General features: G+C 46.7%; 1 protein-coding gene across 1 annotated transcript in view; it reads right to left on the bottom strand.

The window, feature by feature from the left end:
* TMC7 (transmembrane channel like 7) overlaps positions 1 to 22,264 on the bottom strand; it is a 74,926-nt gene extending 52,662 nt beyond the window's left edge. The window contains exon 1 of the mRNA XM_004706089.2: positions 22,221 to 22,264. The gene's annotated coding sequence lies outside the window, so the exon portion shown is untranslated. The remainder of the gene's footprint in view (positions 1 to 22,220) is intronic.
* Positions 22,265 to 22,939: the final 675 nt, after the last annotated feature.

The raw sequence follows: 22,939 nt of genomic DNA, 5'->3' as shown, positions 1-22,939 counted from the left end.
ACTTGATGCTCGCCCCATGAACAGATCACTGAAGAGAGGGGAGAGATCACTGAAACTATAGTGAAGAAACTAGATGGTGTCCAGCAATCAGAAAGAATAGTGTCTGGGTCTTAAAGGTTTGAGTATAAACAAGCAGCCATCTAAGTGAGGCGTCAACTAAGTCCACATGGAAGAAGCACACCAGCCTGTGCGATCCAAGGATTGTAAATACTACAATCCAAACTCAAAGGAGGGAATGACATCAGAACTTCAATTGTGAACACCTGGTTTTCAGAAGGCTATGGTTAACGGTGGAAGCCCAAAATCCATTTGCAGGGTGCACACATGGATTCAGCCTCCTGTGAATTCCTTCGGACCATAGCTGAGGGATGTAAATAGCCTTGTTATCAGACAGTATTGCAAAGGTTATTTTGGTAGATGTAGTTAGGTTAAACGTTAACACCTAATCATTTGATCTCCCTTTTGATCCATTTTAAATTTGTTCAAGTTTTTCAATATTTTCTATTTGTTTTGATTGAGGTTTTTCCTCTGTTTTATTTTTTCAATTTGGTTAGTTTTGAGGGTTTTGTTTTGGTTTTGGTATGCTTTTCTGTATATGGAATTCAGGTAGGTACATCTATAGCGGCAGTAACTGGACTAATGATTTCTTGGAGATACAGGCAGGGGAGGTTGGGGGAAATGGAGAGCTAATCATGGTGAGTACAAGAAAGAAGAAAATGTTCTAAAATTAATTGTGCAACTCTTCCTGATATGACTGAACTATTGAATTATATGTTATGTAGACTATGTGCCAATAAAACTGTTTTAAAAAAAAGATTTACAGCCTCAGAAACCCTAGTGATCAATTCTACTCTGTCCTACAGGGTTGTTGTGAGTCGAGAGCAGTGGGCCCTGGTGGTACAGGTAGCACACTAGGTTTATAACTGAAAGGTTGCAGGTTCAAGTCCCAGAAGCACCTCAGAAGAGAAGCCTGGTCACCCGCTTTTGAAAAACCAACCACTGAAACCCTATGCTCACAGCTGTACTCTGGCACACACGGGTCACCATATGTCAGACTTGGCTGGGTGGCTAACGGTATGGAAGAGATCACTGAACCTCCATCAGAGTGTGATGAAACTAGATGGTGCACAACAATCAGAAAGAATAGTGTCTGGGTCTTCAAGGCCACTGGTTGGTGAAGATTTCTGGACCCTTACTATGTGCCAGGCTGCTTTAAGTACTACCCATGCATCCCCACATTTAATACTTGAAACTACTTACTCTTTGAGTAGTCATTTTATTACTCCAATTCCCTAGATGACGAAACCGAGGCTAAGAGAGGCTAAGTGTCTTGACTGCCCAGACAGCTAGTAACTGTTGGAACTAGGAATGTGTCGCAGCTTTGTAGGATGCCAAAGCGTTTTATCTTCACCAGGAACCTGTCTGAAAATACTAGCCGCTGTTAAGTTGACCCTGGGGCTGGTGAAGAACAATGAATGGTATGCAAAAGAACAAACAAATCTGTCTTAGAAGTACAGCCAGAATTCTCCTTGGAAATGAGACGTGGTAAAGTAGATGGTCAGCCAAAGAGAGAGCGAGCAAGATCTACCCTATGAATAGGACACTTATGTGCACCAAAAGATTTCCCCAAAAGAATTAAAACAAAATCCACACACGGGGGAAAAATTAGCAATAATATATCCAGACAAGGGATTGATCTCTAAAATATATGGGGAAACCATAATACCAACACGCAAAACATGAAAGTTAAAAACGGGCAGCATGCAGGAAGATCACAGGCTGGTGCATGCAAAGTGATGTGGATCCAATGGCGGTGGCTCTGGCAGCAACCAGGATCAGCCAGCAGGCAGGTGAAGGCAGAGAGAGGGGAGGTTCCCAGGACCCTCCTTATGAGAAGGCCACACCCACAAGGAGGCCCCATCAGGCTGTGACCTAGTTGACAGGTTGAACACTGTCCGTACATGTTTATTTACCTTCAGGTTGACGTGACATTTTGTAACTACCCTATGCACAACAGAACGAAGCACTGCACCCTCCTGCGCCATCGTCACAATGGTTCCTGTGCCTGAGCCCGATGATGCAGCCACGGTGTTGATCCATCTCGATGAGGACCTTCCTCTTTCACTGCCGCTCCATTTTACCTAACATGTCCTTCTCCAGGGATGTCTCCTGACCATCTGTCCAAAGTATGTAAGATGAAGTCTTGCCATCCTTGACTCTAAGGAGCACTCTGACTGTACTTCTTCCAACACAGATCTGTGTATCCTTTTAGCAGTCCATGGTACTTTCAATAGTCTTCTCCGGCACCACAATTCAAATGCATCAGTTCTTCTACAGTCTTCTTTATTCAGTGTCCAACTTTCACATGCAGATGATGCAAGGGAGACTCCGATGCTTGCGTCAGTTGCACCTTAGTCCTCAAAGTAATGTCTTTGCTCTTCAGTCCTCTAAAGAGGTCTTGTGGAGATTTACCCAAGGCAACATGTCACATCTTTTGATCTCTTGAATGCTGTTTCCATGAGAATGGATAGTGGATCCAAAGAAAACATAATCGGGATCCATACTGAAGGCTACAATCCTTGCTCTTCATTAGCAATTGCAACAAGTCCTCCTCACCTTCAGGAAACAAGGTGGTGTCATTTGCATATCACAGGTTGTTCGTAAAAGCCTTCCTCTTAGTAAAAGCCACATTCTTCCTGTTAGTGAAAGCCACATTCTTCTTCATATTATGCCTCTTCTTCAAGATGCTTTGATAATCATTGGCCATCAGACCAGTAAGTCTGGTCTTTTTTGGTATTTCAAATTTTGTTCCACATTTTTTCCTCCACTCTATCCAGGATTTCCTATTCCCTTTCAGAACAGTCTCCAATGATAGCCGAGCACCATTGAGCTTTTCTGGTCTCAGGGTCAGGGAGGCTAATGCATGTGTGGTTCATTAGTCCTAATTGTTTCCATACCTTTTTTATTCTCTATACTCTTCTTTGCTCCAGACAAGGAGAGACCAACCACCGTACCTTAAGTAGAAGCTTCCCTTATACTGCCCGGTTCCTACTCACCCAAGTCGGATGCAGAACATTACCTCTATGGAGGATGTTAGGCCAAATCACCTTGCTGTCCCCAAAGGCTATGGTCCTGAGCCCCAGGCCCAGCCACCCTTTCCCTTCAAGGTGTTTGTTTCTGGCTTGGAATTTTTCATAACTCTGCCCTTCTCTATGTTTACCTATATTCATGGATTTCTTTGTAGCACCTATAAATACACAGGTCCAATATCTTCTGTCAAATGTCTCTATATATTTGTGGGTATAATCCCATTCACCTTCGCACAGGCAGCACTGCTTCTATGGCTGTAATACACCTCCTGTTTTCACGTAGGACCACGTGTTTTTCCAAGGACGGCATCACTCCATTTCTCGGGTCAATTTGCAGAGGTAGAGCTGAGGAGGTGTCACCGCCCTGGTTTTTCAGCAAGGAAACTGTAGTCCAAAGGAATGGTGAATTGACCAAAACTGTGATGTTAAGACAGCCTGATGATTCTATACTTCTTAGAATGACTGGTTGCATTACCTCTCCGGGTTTTACTTTTCTCCTCCTTAAGGAGAAGAAGAACATCTTATAGTGATGGTTGCCAAAGCTTCTCCTGAGTTTAGTGCCCATAAGAGATCTGTGTCACCATCAACAGGGCCACCCAGTCCTGGGCTTCATGAGCAGACTGTTTGTCGACCCTGTGCACAGGGTGCCCATAGTTCAGACACAGGAAGTCTCTCACCAGAATGCTCAGACGCTGTTGGCCATTGCAGCGAGATTTCAGCCCATAGGAGCTAATTCTCTAGGTGAGGAGATACTAGGAGAATAACAGGAGTTTTCCAGGAGTAGGAGGCCGGCTAAACTACTGGCTTCTAATATCTGCAGTCTTCCAGGAGATGGATCAAGTCTTCCTGACTGTCCACTCAATGGTTTCTTGCTCAGAGGAAGCGCTCTGTAAATATCTGAAGAATGAATGAGTGACTAACTGAATGGGCAGAGCGAGGCACATCCACAGTGCATCCTTAGGTCCTAACATTCTTAGCCAGCTTCTCCCATGGGACACCAACTCCCACCAGTACCATGAACTCTCCTAGGCCATGGCTACCAGCCAACTGTGATCTCACTGGCACAAAATGCCACCAGCTTCCCTTGGGGTGCCTGCCAAGAGCCAAAACCAGCCCTAGTTGGTGCAGAGTTCACATCAGAGTTTTTCTTCCCACTCACAGCGTCATGGAAACTCTGGGTAAGAAGGGACCTTCTGAGCCAGCCATCTGGTCGGGGCCTCCTCCCAGCAGCCATGGAAATCAGCACCCATCCAGGCCGGGCCAAGCACTGGGCTGGATGCTCAGACCCTGGAGAGGATGAGAATGCATTCTCTGCCTCTGCAAACCACCAATCACTTCCACCAGCACTTATCTTGCTCCTCCCAGATCCTAATCCTGAGTTCTGAAGCCACCCGCAGCCCTAGTCCTCCTGCCAGCCTCCTCCTTTGTGACACTCACACTTGCGCACTCCTGCCTCTATTCATCCTCTCTCTCACGTGCTCATTCATTCTACATTCAACCAATGTGGATCGACTCACTGCCATCGAGTTGATTCTGACTCATAGTAATTCTGCCTCGCCGTGGGACAGAATAGAACTGTCCCATGGGTGCCCAAGGCTGTCATCTTTCTGGGAGCGGACTGCCACATCTCCCACCCACGGAGTGGCTGCCGGGTTCTAACCGCTGAGCGCTTGATCCACTGTGCTGCCGGAGCTCCGGAATAATTCTTAACCATCCACTATTTGCCCAGCAAACCCTGTTCTAGGTGCAGGGAAATGAGCAGCCTTTAACTTTTTTTTTAAGAAGGTAGATTAACTGAGAGTCTCTGCCTTCGTGGAGTATGCAGATAAAGAAATAAATAAATGCATTCAAGTCAGATCATGAGAAAGGCTCTAGAGAAATATGTCAGCAAAAAGATTCATGGAGTGTGCGGCGAGGGACATGTCATTTCCACGGGGTGTCCAGAGACGCCCTGAGCAGGAGACACTTGCACCTGAAGGAGGATGCGGCTCATCAGCCACTGTCCCACCATCCTTCTTATTGGTTTACTCACCTGTCCTCCTCTGCTCCCTCCTTTAGATTTCACTGAATCTCTAGGGTCTAGTACGGAGGCTGGCACATGGTGAGTGCTCAGTAAATACCTGCCGAATGAAGCAGTGACTCTAGGGCAGGGGATACAGGTAATGATGGCTCACGCATCAGGGAGACAGAATTATGTGCTACAGAAACCAACAAAAGGTCCCAAAATGAGAACTGGATCTAAGGAACAACAAAAAGAGAGACTATTAAGGGATTTAAGTATTGTTTAATACTATTATTTTCCATGTGAAGGAGGGATGGTGGCGTAGTGGTTACGTGTGGGGCTGCAATCTGCAAGGTCAGCAGTTAGAAACCATCAGCCACTTCTCGGGAGAAAGACAGGGCTTTCTACTCCCATAAACAGATGCAGTCTCTCTCAGACACTCACAGGGGCAGTGCTGCCCTGTCCTAGAGAGTCGTTGGGAGTCAGTTTTGACTCAATGACAGTGAGTTGTTTGAGCAGAAGGTGGGACCTAAGACCCTACCCTTCATCTTCCTTGGGAAGACACACCACACCCCCATGAAAGCCATTCTCAGGATAGCAGAGCCGTCTGGGGCACAGAGAAAAATCGCAGGATCGTTTGGAAATGACAGAGGCTGCAGAGACCAGTTGCGCCAGCGGGCGGCATGGAGGCTCAGCCGGGCAGTGCTGACACCAGGGGGGCCCTTCTCCGGGCCCAAGGGTGTCTTCCTGGCCCTTGGAGGCAAAGGCCAAGGGACCATGTAGCTGAGAGACTGGGGACCGGATGATATTGCTGGAACCAATAGTGGTATCCCCACTGTTTGCTGACCCTTGACTTGTGGTAACCCATGACCTTGCCCAATAAGCCCCTTCATGGTGAGTGTTGCTTGTGAGTTCTGTGTGGCTGCTGCAACAGATGGTCAAACCCAGCCTGGAAACAGAGTGTTGTGGGAGGGGCGGTTGGCATCGGAAGAGACAAAGAAGGACGGCGTGTGGAGACAGGCCTGTCTCCTGCCTCCTGGCAATAGGAAGCCAGAGGAAGTCAAATAAGTCCTCCTCCATTCTCGGTGGTTTGTCTCTTACGGCAGCATGGTCCTCCAGCAAGGATGGCAAAGGTCTGTGTCGGCCGGCGCTATCCAATACGCTGACCCTTCACCATAGACATATACAAGGACTGGACTGCAAATAAGGAAGATGGGAGGAAAAGTGATGCCTTTGAATTATGGAGTAGGCCAAGAATATTGAATATACTCTGGGCTGCCAGGAGCATGAACAAATCCCTGTGGGAGGAAGTGCAGCCAGAATGTGCCAGAGAAGCGAGGATGGTGAACCTTCATCTCACGTACTGCCGCCACGGTATAGGGGGAACCAGTCCCTGAAGAAGGCCCTCATGATGCTGGAAGAGGAGGACCCAGTGAGATGAACCGACATCGTGGCTGACACAATGGGATGAGGTGCAGGGATGAGGATGAGGATGGTACAAGACGGGGCAGTGTTTTGTTCTGTAGTACACAGGGTTCCTGGAAGCTAGCCATGGACGTGTCTGATGTGAGAAAAGTGACTTTTTTATTGTCTTGGTTTTGCTCCTTGTCGTCGCGTCAATTCCAACCCACAGCGATCTCATCTGGGTCAAGCAGAACTGCTCCCCGGGGTTGTCACGGCGGTGACCTGTCCAAGACAGTTTGCCAGAGCGATCTCCCAAGGTACTTCTGGGTGGGTTCGAACCACCAACCTTTCAGCTACTAGTCGAGCACTGAACCATTTGCGCCTACTCCCTACCCCCAAGAACTCCAGTTCATTCTATAAACCCACCAGACCTGTTGCCACAGAGTCTACCCCAACTCATGGCGCCCCTATAGAACAGAGAACTCCCCATAGGGCATCCCAGGCTGGGCGTCTTTATAGAAGCAGATAGACGGGTCTGTCCTCCTGCAGAACAGCTGGTTTTAGCTTGAACCACTGACCTGCTGGTTGCACCACCACCTGTGGCTGGTCTGAAGGGAGAAACCTGGGGCCTTGGCAGTCAGGCTGGGCAGGCCCTGTGCTGAGTCACACACCTGGCAGCTGGGTGGGGTGTGGAGATGGGCTGGGCCAAGTGAGCAAGCAGCCTTTGGAAGTGTGACTAATTGCTTCTGCAGAACCCAGGCCAGGGCTAGGTATCCTGGCATTTAAGCTAGCGAACCATCTGATGGGCCGCCCATGAGCTGTTACGGTGACTGTGGGATGAGAAGGCATGGCACAGTGGTTACGTGCTACCTCTGGAGCGAGGCTGCCTCAGCTCCACTGGCCACCTGTGTGACCTGGGTGAGCCCCTTGACCATTCTGCTTCTAACCCCGCCGCTTGCAAAATGGGGATAAAGGTTTCCAACTATTATATGAGCATTGACAGTACTATAGGGATTGGGGTAGTGGGTTATGAGCTGGGGTTCTAACCACAAGGTCAGTGGTTCAAAACCACCAGCTGCTCCTTGGGAGCAAGAAGAGGCTGTCTGTTCCCATAAAGAATTACTACCTCAACTCACCTTCCCGATATGATTGCTGAAGACAAAATGGGTGCAGAAGCAAATGTGGTAAAGAAAGCTGATGGTGCCGGTGATCAAAATATAAAGCATCTGGGATCTTAAAGGCTTGAAGATAAACAAGCGGCCATCTAGCAAGGAAGCAACAAAGCCCACATGGAAGAAGCACACCAGCCTGTCTGATTAGGAGGTGTTGACAGGATCAGGTATTAGGTATCAAAATATCCCAAACAAACAATTATATCGATGTGAAAGAGGGGGGTTAGAGTGGAGACTCAAAGTCCATCTGTAGACAATTGAACATCCCCCCACAGAAGGGTTACAAGGAAGGGATGATTCAATCAGGGTGCAGTATAGCACTGACGAAACAGGCATCATTCCTCTAGTTCATGAATGATTCCTTCTCCCCTGCGCCCCCTCTCCCCCCACTACCACTACCTTACAAATCTGACTAGACCAGAGTACAGTGAACCCTCGTTTATCGCGGTTAATCGGTTCTAGACCCTACCGTGATAAATGAAATGCCGCGAAATAGGATTCCTTATTTGTAAATCAAATATTTTCGTAGTTAGAGCATAGAGGACATGAAAAAACACCCTTTAGTCACCATTACACTCATATTACCCAATTTATTAAACGAAAAAGGGAAAATACAGTAAAACATTTTGGACGTTACAATTATCATTTATTATTTATTATATTATTTATGGCATCAAGCGTGTACAGTATGAGCCAATCAGTGGCAGTAATGACAGAGCATGCGCTGTTACGCAAAAACCGTGATAGAGTGAAGCCGCGGAAGTCGAAGCGCAAAGTGGCGAGGGTTCACTGTACACACATTGGTACAGATAAAAACTCTGGACATAAGGAATTCAGGACAGATAAAACCCTCAGGAACAGTAGTGGGAGCAGCAATATCATGAGGGTAGGGGCAGAGGGGGATGAATCACAGAAATGTGGGTGAAGGGAGACAACAAAGCAACAATAATACTATATAATTGATCAAGGACTCGTGAGGGTGGGTGGCTTGGGGAGGGAGGGAAAAAAAGGGGAGCGGAAACCAAGGACTCAAGTAGAAAGAAAATGTTTGGGAAATGTTGATGGCAACGTATGTACAAGTGTGCTTAATACAATTGAATTATTGATTATTATAAGTTTTATAAGAGCCCCCAATAAAATGATTAGTAATAAAAAGAATTACTATCTCAGGAACCTTTGGAAGCAGTTCGAGTTTGTCCTATATACGGTTGCTATCAGTCCGAATTTACACAAGGCCAATGGGTTTTTTGTTTTTTATTTTAGAAGAGGGCTCAGTAAACTCTTTCAGGAAGAGGTCAGATAGGAAACGTTTACTGTCTCCCACGGTCTCTGTCCTGCTGGTGAGGGAAAGCAGCCAAGGGAAAACCATAGATGAATGTGACAGTATGCTAATAAAGCTTTATTTACTGACACTGGACTTGAAACTATGTAATTTTCTCAAAAATAGTATCCTTTTGATTCACACACACACCCAACTACTGAAAAACGTAAAAAACATTCTTACCTCATAAACCTGACTGCCGTCAAGTCAGTTCCAACCCACAGCAACCCCTGTGACGGGGCAGAGCTGCCCCTGCGGGTTTCCAAGACGTAACTCTTTAAGCCACACGAAAACAGGTGGTGGCAGATTCAGGCTGCAGTTTGCAGACTTCCAGCTTAGCACAGTGTCGGCCACCTTGCGCTATGAACTCTCGGGACACAAGGAGTTCCATCAGTCAGAATCAACTGGATAGGTGCTTACAACAACAGTCTCTATGACTGGAATTCACTTGGGAACTTAATGGAAAGTTACATTTGTGGTGAGGATCTTGCTACAGACAAAGCTACTCTTTCTGTGCAGGGCTGAACCAACTTAGCTATACTTGACCTGCCCTGGCTGTGACCTCTCCAAAAAAGAGATGTCCACTTTTCCAGGGAGCAACAGTAGTGGGAGAGAGCCTTCACCAGACACTTACCATTCACTGAGATTGTGCTAAACTTGTTACACACTCATCTCTCAGGATCGTCACTCAGATCCAGGCCATTAATATCACCCTTCTAGCTACAACCCGCTTTGTGATGTCTTGTTCATACTGCCTCTGTGCCTGTGGTTATAATCCCATTTTGGAGGGAGTCCTGTGCTCTCTAATGGATAGTACTACAGTGGGATGAAATCTCCACCTCAGTAGAGGATAGGAACCAAGACACTCTTCTTTATTTCCTTGGGGGGTAAGGTCAGCGGAAAGATAAAAATCACATCTCTATCAAAGCCATTCCTGTGGGTTATCAGAGCCATCTTGGACACAGAGAGAAGAAAAGTCTATGTCTGGAGAGGCAAAGGCTAAGACCAGGGGCACCAGAGACTGCAGGATGGAGACAGGAGACTGAGCACAGGAGACCAGGAGACTGAAACAGGCCAAGACAAGAGGCAAAGAGACCTTGACACAGGACGAAGGAGCAGCACCAAGACTGTGAGGCAGGGCAGTGGTCTGTCTTCGTGGTTTATGGAAGCAGAGATCAAGGGACCCTGTCACTGAAAGGCTGAGGACTGAAGAGAGACTTGGCTACTTGAGGAGAGGTATTGCTATGGATCAATCACTGTATTCCTACTATTTGCTGATCCTGACTTCTAGTTATCTCTTAAATCCCCTAATAAACCCCCTTCCCTGTGAGTACTGTCTGTGAGTTCTATGTGGTCATTGGGACAAATTATCGAACCCGGCAGAGAAGTCGTGTCAAGAGAGTAACGAATGGTGTCAGAACAGGTAACAGAGGGTGGATCCCTGCCTCCTGGCAATAGAAAATCCAGAGGAAGTAGGTCAGGAATGACTCCACACTGCTTATATGTTCATCATATTTTATCACACTATAATTCTTATGGGATGTCTTCATGCTACAGATCTGCAGAGGTCAAAGAAGGTAAGATATCAGAGATATCAGGACCAAGAGTTCACTATGTCTCACTCACTCTTAAACTCCTGGCAATCAACATGGGAGCTGGCACACAGTAGGTTTTCAGTAAACAATTAAATAAATACATGCAAATGCTTCCGTGCCAATAGTTTATCAAATAACTTGCAGAATCTCGGTTTCCACGGGGATAAAATGGCAAGAACCCCTGACGGCCCAATGGTTAAGCACCCAGTTGAGAACCAAAAAGTCAGTGATTTAAACCCATCAGAAGAAAAGACATGGTGACTAATTTAGGGGGACACTGAGGTCTGTTGGCATCAGATAGTTTACAGTGATAAGATCCTACATCCTATACAGGCTGAGTGGTGACTAGGGTCTAAAAAGCTTGTGAACAGTCATCTAAGGTACAACCATTGTTCTACAGGGAAGAAACGGAACGGAAATGGAAAGACAGATGGAAACAGTTTATCCAATGTGCTACCGGATCACGCAAATATCAGTCCACACATCCCAAGACCAGAAGAATGAGGTGGTGCCTGGCTATCACTACCAACTGCTTTGAAAAGGATCCTGGCTGAAAAGATTAACAGAATTGACAGACCACTAGCAACCCCAACCAAAGAAAGGAAGGAACAAATTTCAATGGCAAGAATGAGGGATGGAAGAGGGGACATTACGATGGACCCTAATGAAATCAAAAGGATAATTACACAGTACTATGAAGGCCTGTACTCTAACAAATTCAACAACTTGGAAGACATGGACAAATACTTGGAAAAACAATCCCCTCCTAGACTTTCCCAGATGGACATCAAGAAACTCAACAGACCCATAGCAATAGAAGAAATAGACAAGGTTATCAAGGGATTACCAACAAATAAATCCCCTGGACCAGATGGCTTCAATGGAGAATTTGACCAAGCATTTAGGAAAGAAGTAACACAAATCCTACACAAACTCTTCCAGAACATAGAAAAAGACCACAAACTCACAAACTCCTTCTATGAAGCTAGTATAACTGATACCAAAGCCTGGCAAGGATCCCACAAGAATCGAGAACTATAGACCAATATCCCTAATGAACATTGATGCAAAATTCCTTAACAAAATACTAGCCAATAGAATACAAAAGCATATAAAACATCACCAAGTGGGAATCATACCAGGGATGCAGGGATGGTTCAACATACAAAGGACCATTAGTATTATTTGCCACATTGATATGAAAAATTGTAAGAACCACATGATAATATCAATAGAGGTGGAAAAAGCATTCGACAATATCCAACGCCAATTCCTGTTTAAGACACTCAAAAATATAGGAATGGATGGAAAATTCCTCAATATTATATAAGCTATATATGAAAGACCAACAGCCAACATGGTAGTCAATAGAGAAAAGATGAAAACAATTCCACTGAAAAACGAGACCAGACAAGGATGTCTCTTGTCTCCACTCTTATTTAACATCGTAGCAGAGGTCCTAGCTAACAATATAAGGCAAAGAAAAGACACCAAAGGTATTCGTCTGGGGAAGGAAGAGGCAAAACTATCATTATTTGCAGACGATATCATTTTATATATGGGAAATCCCCCAAACTCCAAGTGGAGTGTTGGAAGGGATAGAGGAATATGGAAGAGTGGCAGGATACAAGGTCAACAAACAGCAATCTATCAGTCTGCTAAATACCTCAAAGATCACAAAAGAGGCAATTAAAAAGGTAGTGCAATAACTTTACAATAGCCAAGCACAAATTGAATTATCTGTGTTCTAGAAGAACATATATATAAGAACATAAGAACAAGAAAAATATCTAGGTATATAACTTACTTAAAACATTTTTTAAAAAGATTTGTACCAGGAAAACTACAGGACACTATTACAAGAAACCAAGAGTGACCTCAACAAATGGAAGAATGTCCCATGTTCATAGTCAGAAGACTAATTATAGTAAAGATGTCAGTTCTGCCCAAGGCACTATATAAGTTTAATGCTATCCCAATAGGAACACCATCATCCTTCTTCAAAGAATTGGAAAAACTTATTACCAACTTCTTATGCAGAGGAAAGAAGCCCAGAATTAGCAGAGAGCTCCTCAAGAAGAAGGACAAAGTGGCAGGGCTTACTGGTATAACGAGATACTCAGATCAATGGAAAAGAGCTGAAAACCCAGAAATAAAAACATCAGCATCAGACAAATGATTTTTTATAAGGGCCCAAAAATATCAAATGGGAAGCAGATGCCCTCTTCAATAAGTGGTGTTAGAAAAAAAATGGATATCTACTTGCAGAAAAATGAAGCAAGACCCTTACCTTACTCCATGCACAAGAATAAATTCAAGGTGAATCACAGACCTTGAGGTAACACCCCAAATTATTAGGGCCATTAATGAGGGAATTAGGACAAACCTGAGAACCTTGGCGCAAGGAATACATAGGCTATCGGAAATAAGGAAGGACACAAATACAGAATGAGTCACAAATTGACAAGTGGGTTATACTGAAGATAAAACACCTGTGTACATCGAAAGAATTCACCAAGAGAGTAATAAGAGAGACCACAGACTGGGAAAACATCTTTAGCAATGACACCTCAGACAAAGGCCTTATTACTAAAATCTATAATACTTTGCTAGGGAAATACCTTACTAAAAAACAGGATTACTAAAATCTATAATACTTTGCTAGGGATATACCTTACTAAAAAACAAATTTCACAAGGGCAGAAATCTGAATGGCCAATAAACATATGAGAAAATATTCCCAATCATTAGCCACTAGAGAAATGCAAATTAAAACAACTATGAGATACCACCTCACATTCTCAAAGATAACCCAATCCAAAAAATCAGAAAGCAACAAGTGTTGGAGGGGCTGTGGGGAAACATGAACTCTCGTCCACTGCTGGTGGACCTGTAGGTATGTACAGCCATTATGGAAATTTATTTGGCAATATCTAAAACAGATGGAAATTGAGCTACCATACGACCCAGCAATCCCCCTACTGGGCATATACCCAGAAGAGGCAAGAAACAAACAAAGGCCAGACATCTGTGCTCCAATGTTCATTGTGGCGCAGTTCACAATTGCAAGGAGTTGGAAACAACCCAAATCTCCATCAACAGATAAAAAAACTGTGGTACATACATACAATGGAGTACTACGCATCACTAAAAAGTAGTGATAAATGCATGAAGCACATTGCTGTATGGGAAGAACTGGAGGAAATTATGCTAAGTGAAGTAAGCCAAGATCAAAAGGACAAGTACAACATGAGTTCACTGAGGTAAGCTTAAAAAAAAATGGGGCAAAGGGGAAAAGCTACTATATACATACATTGCTGGGGTGAGGTCTAGGTACTATGGCAGGGCCCAAACCCAATCCAGGGATATATATGGCAGCCAACTAAATAGGAGGGGAGAAGAAAGAGAGAGAGAGAAAAAGACATGGGTAGTGGGGGAGCAGGGCACGAACCCACCCAAGGAAAAGGTATTGTTTATATCTCCACAGGAGAGGGAGAGAGAGACCAGGCATCAACCCGGTGCACCAAGACATGAATACAACATACCGGCACATAGCAGAGAACCAACAGAAAGGTCTGCAGGGCTGGACCCAATCCCAACTATTTGGACACCTCCCCACTCCCCCACACCCCACCCCAAAGTATGCACTTTAGAGGACACAATGAAGGTACAGCTCAGGAGAGAGGACCACGTCTGATCAAAGGACACAGGAGAAACAAAGAGAGAAGGAGAGTGAGTGGAAGGCATCCTGGTCCACTGTGTTAGTCTGGGAACTTTAGAGAAACAAATCCACAGAAACTCATGTATAAGAGAGAGTTTTGTATAAAGGTTAAGTGCACATCAAGAAAACATCCCAACCCAGTGCTGCACAAGTCCAACATTAACGCATATGTCCAACACCAATCCACAAAGTCCTCCTCCATCTCACAAAACACATGCAATGATGCCGACTGCAGGAGGAAAGCCGTGTCAGTGAATGTGTAAACATCTCAGCGCTGGCAGGGCTCTCCACACGGTGCTCCAGCACCCAGGGCTGCATCGGGATAGGTCCATGTGGCTTCTCCTCAGGGATGTCTTACAGGAAATGAACCTTGCCAGCTGAAGCAGGGACCTGGCTAAGGCAGCTGCACCCTGGTCCGCCCACCAGAAAGCAAGAGACCCAAGAACTAGAAAGCGAGGTTCACTGAGCCATTTATCCCTCCACCCTTCAATTAACCCCACATGTGTTTATAGGCCAGGTTGGCACAATAAACTAACTACCTCACCCACCAAGCCCCGAGGACGATATTCCTGCTCAGAGCACCCAATGCACAGAGAGGACCGTAGAGCCAACCCCACCATGAGACACAATGTCCCTCACTGAACCACAGCACTATGAGGGACAACACTGGAGACACAGTGTGGGAATTGTGCCCTATCTGACCCCATGATACTGGGCCTAAACACTAAGGGTATGCAACAGAGCAGCAAGGGGAGCAAAACAATGAAGTCCCTGGGGGATACCAAAAATAGACTTTGGGGACAGAATGTGGCACCCCATCAGACTAGACTGGAAAACACTTCTAAAGGTCAAAAAACAGTCCTGGAACTATTTATAGGTTTTTCCTTTTTTGTTATTGGCTTTCTTTTTGTTGTTATTTTGTTTTTTGTTTGTTTGTTTTTGCTGGTTTTGTCTTTCTTTGTTGTTTTGTTTGGCTTTGCCTTGTTTTTGCACTTATTAATGTCTCTGCATGTCTATCTAGATAAGAAAGGTGGGATAAACAATTCAGAGAAGAAAAAAACAGGACCGATGGTTCCAGGAGGACACAGGAGGTGGGAGAAAGGAAGTGGGGGCAGTGGTAAACCAACCCAGGGTCAGGGGAACAGCAAGTGAACTAAAATTGATGGAGAGAAGGGCGTAGGATGCCTAGTGGGGCTTAATCAAAGACAATGTAACATTGAGGAATTACTAAACCCGAGTGAAGGCAAATATGATAGTGGGACAAGTAGAAAGTGAAAGGAAATGAGGAAAGAACTAGAAAGTAAAGGACATTTATAGAGGTCTAAATACAGGCATGTATATATGTAAATATACTATTTATAATGATCGGGAAAGAGATCTATGTACTTATATTTATAAGTTGCGTATTAAGGTAGCAGATGGACATTGGGCCTTGACTCAAGTACTCCCTCAAGACAAGAGCACTTTGTTCTAATAATCTTGCATTCTGTGACTCTCACCTTGCCAACACAATCACTAAAGACAAAATGTGTGCATAAGCAAATGTGGTGAAGAAAGCTGATGGTGTTTGGCTATCAAAAGATATAGCGTTTGGGGTCTTAAAGGTTTGAAGATAAACAAGCAGCCATCTAGCTGAGAAGCAACAAAGCACACATGCAAGTAGCACACCAGCCTGTGTGATCATGAGGTGTCGATGGGATCAAGTATCAGGCATCTAAGACCTAGAACAAAATCATACCAATGTCAATGGGGCAGGGGGGAGGAGGCGGGGAGTGGGGACCCAAAGCCCATCTGTAGACAATTGGACATCCCTTCACAGAAGGGTCACAAAGAAGAGACGAGCCAGTCAGGGTTCAGTATAGTACCGATGAAACATAAAACTTTCCTCCAGTTCTTTAATGCTCCCCCCCCACCTCCCCCACTATCATGACCTCAAATCTACCTTACAAATATGACTAGATTAGAGTATGTACACGGGTACAGATAAGGGCTGGAAACACAGGGAATCCAGGACAGATAAACACCTCAAGACCAATAATGAAGGTAGTGATACCAGGAGGGGAAGGGGAAGGTAGGGGAGAAAGGGGAAATTGATCATAAGGATTGACATATAACCCCATCCCAGGGGGACAAACAACAGAAAAGTGGGTGAAGGGAGACCACGGATGATGTAAGATATGAAAATAATAATTTGTAATTTATCAATGGTTCATGAGGGAGGGAGGGTGGGGAAGGGAGGGGAAAATGAGGAGCTGATACCAAGGGCTCATCAGTAGAAAAAATGTTTTGAGAATGATGATGGCAACATATGTACAAATGTGCTTGACACAATGGATGAATGTACAGATTGTGATAAGAGCTGTAAGAGCCCCCCCCCCCAAAAGTATTTAATTTAAAAAAGAAAGAAAGAAAAGGATCCTGGATAGAGTGGGAGAAAAATGTGGAACAAAACTCAGAATCATAAAAGAGACCAAGTTTACTAATCGAAGAGAGACAGGGAGACCACCGTCCCCCACATCTATGGCCCTTAGTCACCCTTCAGGCCTGGAACTGAATTCACACTCTTGTTAGAATAAGCCACCATCTAAGGTCTAAAGGGCAGCATTTACACAACAACCAAGTCTAAAAGGGTTGGGGAATGAGGAATGGGGGAACACCCAGGGGAAGTGACACTGAGGGCAAGTAGGGTCAGCAATGGAGCACCGAGGGCATCACAATGGATGGGTTGAAACAAAACGCGTGTGAACTATTGAATATAAAACCGATGCTCTTCTCTGTCAACCTTCGCCGAATTGATAATAAAAAGTTACAATCTTAAGAAGGAGAAGACCTGGTGATCTGCCCCCATAAATCTCACAGCCTGGGAGACGGTCTGGGGCAGTTCAACTCTGCCCAACAGCGTCGGCATCCGTCAGTCTGGGTCAGCTTGAAAACACACAACCATCCGAAGAGGAGCTGTGAGGACTTCAGGAAAGATGAGACTTCAAGTTCACAACCAAACTCCTGACCCAGCCTGCCAGATCCTCAGGGCATCTGGTCGCATCCCTAAGCTCTAGCAGAGGCCTCCTGCAGTCCACCAAGATCATTCCCACGGGGCCTCTGCCTTTGCTGTGCCCTCTACCCTGCTCCTAGCTGCACGTCATAGACCCGGCTCCCTTCCAACCCCTGGGAAGGGCAGCCAGTAGGTGTGGGTGGTCTCAGACCCAAACAATGCTCTTTTAAAAAGTAGCCAGGGTTACGACACTGAGAAGTCACTTCCCCCCTTTATTCCTCTCGATCCTCTGCTTCCTGGAAAAATAAACACAAACACCAGTGCAGGGGTTTTGGGCCTGATCTGGACTGGCATGGCTGCAAAGAGCTCAGACTCTTCCAGCCGGAGGGAGAAGAAAATGGGTGAAGTCCAACGGGCAGGTCATAGAGAACTAACGGGCCCAGAAAGTGTGCTTGTCTGTATTCCAGCTGGATGAAGACCTGCTGGAGATTTCTTCCGTCCATGTGATGCCACAAGGGTGCTGGGCAACTGGGACGTACGGGTAAGAGAAAAAAAATGAACCAGCACTGCACATTCAATGGTTACTTTTGTTCATGTTTAATACTGCAGCTGCCAGTGAGGCTGCAGGTACACTTCATCCCTGTATTCATTTAACACATACTTGCTGTTGGTAGATGCTGTCAAGTCAGTTCTGACTCATCGTGACACAATGTCCAACAGAGCAAAACACTGTCTGGTCCTGCACGCTCCTGTGTAAGCCCACTGTCGCCACCATCGTGTCAATCCATATGTAGTGAGTACTATATATCAACTGGTGGGAGGGTCAGGTTTCTATTGCGCTGCTACCTTGCGCTGCGAGGCAGGCAGTTTAAGTCCACCAGCTACTCCGTGGGAGAAAGATGAGCAAGCTGTTCCCATGAAGATTTACAGAGCCTCAGAAACCCTATATAGGGTCGCTGTGAGTCAAAACAACTCAATGGTAGTGGGTCTTGTATATATCAAGCAGGAGCTCTGGTGACATAGTGGATCAGGAAAGTATTGGGCTGCTAACAGCAAGGCCAGAAGTTCAAATCCACCAGCCACTCCATGGGGAGAAGACGAGGTTTTCTGGTCCTGTAAAGATGGACAGCCTCGGGAAGCCTATAGCAACACTGTGAGTTGGAATTGACCCAATGGAATCCTGTTGATGCAACCATCAAGTTCAAAGCTGCTTGGTGGCTTTGCAGAGGGGAGGGAGGAGGACAGGGGGAAGACTTGGAGATCTGTTTATGTCAAGATTACAGTTTCAAAATCTCTCCAGGGTCATTCTGCTCTGCGGGCTGGGGCTGCTATCTGTTGCAAACAGGTTCAGCAGCCTGGAGTTTTATCAGAAGACTGGGAAGCCACTGCAAAGTCCCGTTCAGTCGGGGAGAGGAATGATCTGCACTACCATTTAGATGGAAGCACAGTTCTCATCCCTTAAACGGACACTCTGTGCCTCCCTGCCCCCCCTCCCCCCGCTGTCCTCCCTTGGTGGCCTTGCAGTCCTCACGGTTCACAAACTGCTACAGAGTTACAAGGGCAGCCCTTTACCAGCTTCCCACCCATGCCTGTGTGTACAAGGTCCTAAAACACACTCTGTTCTGTTGGACTGCTGACCTCTAGGCTAGCAACACAACTCCACGAGCCGCTCCAAGGAAGAAAGATGCGGCTGTCTGCTCCTGTAGAGATGTACAGCTTCGGAAACCCTCTATAGCAGTGGTTCTCAACCTGTGGGTCACGACCCCCTTAGGGGTTGAATGACCCTTTCACAGGGGTCGCTCAATTCATAACGGTAGCAAAATGATAGCTATGAAGTAGCAATGAAATTAATTTTATGGTTGGGAGGGATCACCACCCCATGAGGAACTGTATGAAAGGGTCACGGCATGAGGAAGGTGGAGAACCACTGCTCTATAGGGTGGCTCTGAATCAGAACTGACTTGATGGCAGTGGGTTTGGTCCAGTGGTGGTGGTGGCCCTGGCTTATACACTGGGCTGCTACCCGCCGGGTCAGCTGTTGGCAACCAGCAGCAATTCAAAACCATCTCCAGAGGAAGATGGCGCTTTCTACTCCAGTACAGAATTACAGGCTCAGAACCCAGCAGGAGCCGTTCGACCCTCCCCAATAGTTTATGGCGGTAATCACAAGACATAAAAGATGCTTGCCACACTTCTGCTCCATTAGGCTTTTCAATGGCTTATTTTAGGAAAGTGGATTGCCGGGCCTTACTTCAGAGGTGCCTCCATGCGAACTCGAATAGCTAACCTTTCAGTTGGCAAGCACGTTAACTGTTGACACTCCTAAAAAGATGTTGAGCGAGTCCCTGAAACTCCTAGTGAATTCTAGAAAGATGAATCTCACACCTTCTGCACGGGAAACTGTGGTTGGCATCTCGAGGAGCATGTTTAGCCAAAAAAAGATAATCCATAGAAAACAACTGGAAAATACGTTGCACTCACTGCCATCGAGTCTATGCTGATCCATAGCGACCCTCTGTGAATTTCCAAGACTGCAGCTGTTTATGAAGTCAGGAAGCCCAGTCTTTCTCCCCTCAGAGCTGCTGAGGACTTCAAACTGCTGACCATGAGGATTGCAGCCCAATGTGAACCACTGCTTGGAGGGCTAGGAGTGAAAGCTGTAAGGGGAGCTGGAGCCCGCAGAATCAGTGAGCCAACAAACAATGTGCATGGAACCCAGTCGGATTTGCTGCCTGACTCCCAGCGTCTGGGCTTCTCCTAGATGCTGAAAACAGCCCAGTTGGAAGAGTCCAAGGCCCAAATCCACACTCACGTTTCCTGGAAATCTTTGGAACACGACCTCTGTTCTTAATCAAAACCAAGCAACCTTGCAGATGAAACCCACAGCAAGGTCCTGTTCTCGGTTAAGAGCCCATGTGAGATGTGATTGCTATCCACGGAAGCCCGCCTGCCTAGGCGCTGACAGCGTTCCGATCTTGGTGGGATGGTGGTTGTTTATAGTGAAGTAAAAACCCAAAGAGGTGTAGTACCCTTAAGATTAGTTGCCTTACAGTGCCTATGTTTTATTCAATAAAAAGATTAACATTTTAAAGATTATATATCAATTTTTCCAAAACTAAAAAAAAACCTCTCCAAACTCAACTGCCATCGAGTTTGTTTCTACTGACAGTGACCCTGTAGGACAGGCCAGAACTGCCCCTGTGAGTTTCTGAGACTGTATCTCTTTTTTTTAAATCATTTTATTGGGGGCTCATATAACTCTTATCACAATCCATCCATCCATCCATTGTGTCAAGCACATTGGTGCATTTGTTGCCATCATTGTTCTCAAACATTTTCTTTCTCCTTGAGCCCTTGGTATCAGCTCCTCATTTCCCCCCTCCCTCACCCACCTTCCCTTCCTCCCTCATGAGCCCTTGATAATTTATAAATTATTGTTATTTTTTCATGTCTTACACTGACACTGTAACTCTTTACAGGAGTAGAAAGCCTCATCTTTCTCCCTCGGAGAGGCCAGTGGTTTTGAACTGCTGACCTTGTGGTTAGCAGCCCAACGCATAACCACTACGTCACAGGGCTCCCAATTTTTGCCTAGCTATGTGGTCCCTATCCCAGGGTGCTGTGTTCTGCTAATAACTAGAAAGTTGGGGGTGGCGGAGGGGCAGGGGCACTTGAACCCACCTGGCAGCACTGTGGAAGAAAGGGCTGGCTATCTGTTTCTGCAAACGTTAAAACAAAATCAAACCCATTGCCTTTGATTTGCTCCCAACTCCTGGAGACCTTACATGGGACAGAATAGAACTCCTTCCCACAGTTCTCATGTCTGTCATCTGTACAGACACAGATTACCAGACCTTTCTTCTGCGGTGCAACCGGGGTGAGTTCTGACTGCTAACATCTAGGTCTGTTGTCATGTACAAACCATTTGTGCCACCCAGGCGTCCTTCTATAAAGCTTTATAGCCAAGTGAGCGCCATGGCACAGTTATACTCTGACTGGCATGCGGTCACCATGAGTCCGTATGGACTGCACCATTTTCTGGGTTTGTTTATATGCCAGGCACTGTGCGAGGCTCACCAAGGGTTTTCTCGTGGGTCGTTCCACCAGTTTTGGATTCTCAGTTTACTGCTGAAGGGTCTGCTGCTGAGAGAAGGCAAGTCCTATCCAAAGGTCACATAGCAAACAAATGGCCACGGCAGAATTCTCTCCCAAGCTCATCTAACTGCCAAGCTTGAAATGGTTAGGGGAAGGCACCTTAGCACGGCTCCCCAGATGTTTATAGATAAATGTATAGATCTATAAGTAAATAAATGTATTTATTTATGTATTAATGTTTATAGATAAATGTATTTGGAGACCGTTCCCGGATTCCTGGGCCAGGAACAGAAGGCAAACCCATTCACTCCATTGTTTCTGCAGAGAGGGCGGGCGCGCGGCACTGGAAAGCAGGAAGCGCTCTCCATGGCCCCAAAGCCAGCGGGACCGACCCCGCGCAGTGAGACGCAGAGCCGGATGTGGAGGGCGTTTCGGGGAAGGATTACTCCATAAGCAAGGTGTACTTGTGCTACCTTGCGGGTCTGTACTGAACTACGTGAAACGGTTCATCACAGAATAGTAAACGGTCGCACGCCCGTAAGTAACCTTGCTCGCTGACTGGGTCCTCCGTCCCGGTCAGGAGTCGTGCGTTTGAAAGGAGACCCGGGCTCTCCAGGAAGGTGCCATCGCTGGGAGAGCGCGAGCGGGCAGGAGAATCTTGGAGGTGCTGAAAGTGTGAACGTGTCCCCTCCAGATTAGCAAATTAGCCTAGGCAATGCCAGCGTCCCGACCGTGCCGCCGCTGGCGCCCGCCCTGCCCTGGTCCCCCGGCACCCTGACCAGGAGACCGGGACCGGGGACCGGGGACCGCCCCTCCCCTGTCGCCCTACCTGGCTGGAGGAAGGGCTGCTTGCAAGGTCTGCCCACGGCGTGGGTCTGCGCACCGGCGTTGGACTCGCTCATGGCTGCGCCCCACCGGAGAGGGGCCCCAGCCGGCCGGCCCGGCACCCCCAGTCGGAATTCCAGGTTCCGGTCGACGTCACAGAGGCCGGGGCGGGGCCCAGCGGCCCTTCCCACGCCCACAGCCCGCGGACCAACCCCGGCGCCAGAAGCGCGCGCGACCGTCTCGGCGACAAGTGCAAGGCGCTCAGGGCCGGGGGCGGGCGTGCTAGGGGCGCGCTGGCGAGCCCAGCGGCCCCGGGAGGCTCCAGCCAACGGCAGTGACCACTTGAATGGAAGGGGATTAGTAATCCCATGTAAGGATGCCAACGACTCAGGCTCCTGGGTTCCTATCCTGGAGCGACTCGCCAGTGGGCACACTTACTAAGTAGAGTGCAAAGGACGGTGTGTAAGGGGGCGAATCCCGCAGAGACTAACTCTGTCTACTAAACATGAGAGCTTAGAGTGCAGCGTTAAAATCTGTTCTGCAAACGCTAACAGTCACGCTTACTTCTAAGGGATTGTGACCTGTGAAACGAACAAAGAAAACGTGTAGTGGGCTAGCTTTGGGCTGCTAAGCGCAAGGTCAGCAGTTCGTGGCTACCAGCTCCCCATAGCAGAAAGATGCGGTTTTCCACCTTCTTCAAGACTCAGCCTCAGAAACCCACAG

The sequence above is a fragment of the Echinops telfairi genome, unplaced genomic scaffold (assembly GCF_000313985.2).
Source record: "Echinops telfairi isolate 266 unplaced genomic scaffold, ASM31398v2 ScPeMD7_5;HRSCAF=22, whole genome shotgun sequence".
Taxonomy (NCBI): domain Eukaryota; kingdom Metazoa; phylum Chordata; class Mammalia; order Afrosoricida; family Tenrecidae; genus Echinops; species Echinops telfairi.
This window is presented reverse-complemented; position numbering and strand designations above follow the sequence as displayed.